Source organism: Penaeus japonicus, unplaced genomic scaffold (assembly GCF_977035675.1).
Source record: "Penaeus japonicus unplaced genomic scaffold, GWHDUDI00000001_assembly GWHDUDI00000005, whole genome shotgun sequence".
Classification (NCBI taxonomy): Eukaryota; Metazoa; Arthropoda; class Malacostraca; order Decapoda; family Penaeidae; genus Penaeus; species Penaeus japonicus.
This window is the reverse complement of record NW_028234407.1, coordinates 33,313,248-33,315,747: the sequence shown is the minus strand read 5'-3', so window position 1 is coordinate 33,315,747 and position 2,500 is coordinate 33,313,248. Positions and strand designations below refer to the sequence as shown.

Genomic DNA, 2,500 nt, shown 5'->3' with positions numbered 1-2,500 from the left:
TTTTTTTAATATATGATAGTTTTTTTTTATAAGGTTATTGAATAACTATTTATGTATTTATAGATAGATTTTATAATATATATATATATATAGAGATATATTTCCATTAAAAGAAGAATGCGTTTCTGCATATCTATCATCATACTTACATCACTCACACACACACACACACACCCACACCACACACCCACACACACACACACACACAGCTAGACAACACACACACACACACACGGCACACACACACATTATACTATAATATATTATAGAATATATATAGATATATATATTATGTGAGGTTTATGGGTTGATATTTATATATTATATATATACATATTAATATATTTATATAGATATATATAGAATATAAAAAATATATATGTATGTTTATTTATTTTTTATCATTTTTTCTGATCTCTCCATTTTTTCTTTTTTTTCTCCTTTGCTTTTTTGTTCAATTTCTTTGTCCCTATTGCTACCCCCTTCCTCAGTAATTTTCACACACACAACACACACCATAACACACACACACACCACAACACGGAGAAGCTCGCACACACACACACACATATAATATAATATAGTATATATGGATATGTAATATATATCTTATCTTATATTCTATATCTTATAGTTGTATATCAGGAGCTATAGATATTATACATATATATATTAATAAATATATATCTATATATATATTTTAAATATATATAACTATATTATATATGTAATATATATTATATATGATCTGAATGTGTTATTGCGTATATATACATATGTATATATAAGTATATATATGTGTGTGTTTGTGTGCAAATGATTACTGACAAATGATATTTATTATCCTATTTTCTGCGAAAATACTTGAAATAATGCAGAGCCTTCTGGTTTTCTTGGCGTCAGTCATCCCAAGGTTCTCTTCTTCGTTACACTCGACTCTGACCCACCAGAGAGCACTCCCAGACTATAGCATTATTCCTCAAATGAGGAGCGCGTCTGCCATTAAGGGTTTTGTATCACTTTAATACCTTGTAATTGCACGGAATATCGCAGCATGTCCTCGCAACAGCCCACGACATAGACATTATAACACTAAACCTACCGTTTCCAAATGTGCTACAATGGAGATCTCCGCTTGAAAGGCAAAGTCCGCGCGTTGGTGCGTGTGTCCGTGAACGTCGAGGGCGCCTGAGGTGGGCGTGTGTGGTGCGTGCTGGCGCGGGGAGGAATGTGGAGAGGTTCGAGGGGTGGGGTGTCGTAGCTGCCTTGGCCTGCAGGGGGTCCCGACGGTGCCTCCATCATGAGGGCTCGACATCTGCATATGACGCGACGGGGGGCGAGGATAATGACACCCTTACTCCCTGGTGCGGGTAAGGGTGACGTTCTCACAACGAGGTCATGGGAAGTGGACCTTCAGTAACAAGGAAGTAAGGAGACACCTCGCAGGTGCCAGCATGCACGAGGCGGGCACAGGCAACAAGGCATGAGGGTGCGACCTTCGGGTCAGCTAGTGACCCCGGCTTCCGTATGTTAATGTTTCCAGCATTATCACTGTCACCTTATCACTAGTCAGAGCACGGCAGCGCCACTATCTCGCTCAGCGGGACTCTAATTCATCCGCGACGCATCTGCCTCTCCGCAACATCATTCAGGAACCTACACGAGTCCCTAGCCCCGTGTTTGCAGCACTGCGGCGCACACGCGATCCGCATTCTAAGGCTTACGAATATGGCAATATTTAAATATAATCTTTAGTTAGTATAATGCATTTTTTGCTTCTTTTCTCCCTTTTTTTTTTTTCAAATATAGTGATCAGCTATACGTTGAAGAAGCAAAGAAGCCACAAAGACAAGTGAACTCGGCCGAATGAGACCGAAGGTCTGAGGAGCAAAGGACCGCGTGGGAAGGTAAGAGCGGCCAGACTAGGTACCCTGGCGTCGTCCATGGCCTTAATCAGCTGACCTTGTCTCAGGTCGGCTCGAGAGGGAGCTGACCAGCTCGAGAGGGAGGAAATGGCGGCGGACTCAGTGAACACGAGAGGAAGTGAAACAGAAGCCCTCTGCTTCCTTCTTCCTCACTTCAGCTACGGAAATCGTGACCTACAAATATCCGTTTTCTTCTTACTAAAAATGCCTAAAACAATGTGATGCTCGCTCCATCCCTTCGCGCAGACCGGTCTCTCTTCCTCTCTCTCTCGTTCTCCTCTCTCTCATCTCTCTCCTCTCTCACCACCTCACCCCCCCCCTCTCTTCTCTCTTTTACTCTCTCGCATCTCTCCTCGCCCTCTCCTCTCTCTCTCTCTCATCTCTCTCTTTCGCTCTCTTCACCCACGCGTCCCTCGTCTCCCTTCCCTCTCTCTCTTCTTTACTCTCTCTCCTCTCTCAGACCCGACCTCTCCACCTCCTCTCTCGCTCCTTATTGGACTACTCGATCTCCATCTGCTACTCGTCTTCTTCTCTCCTCTCACTCTCCCTCTCACTCTCGTCTCTCATCACTCTCT

General features: G+C 42.8%; 1 protein-coding gene across 1 annotated transcript in view; it reads right to left on the bottom strand.

The window, feature by feature from the left end:
* LOC122260334 (uncharacterized) overlaps positions 1 to 1,258 on the bottom strand; it is a 24,026-nt gene extending 22,768 nt beyond the window's left edge. Inside the window, exon 1 of the mRNA XM_086537313.1 lies at positions 1,103 to 1,258. The gene's annotated coding sequence lies outside the window, so the exon portion shown is untranslated. The remainder of the gene's footprint in view (positions 1 to 1,102) is intronic.
* Positions 1,259 to 2,500: the final 1,242 nt, after the last annotated feature.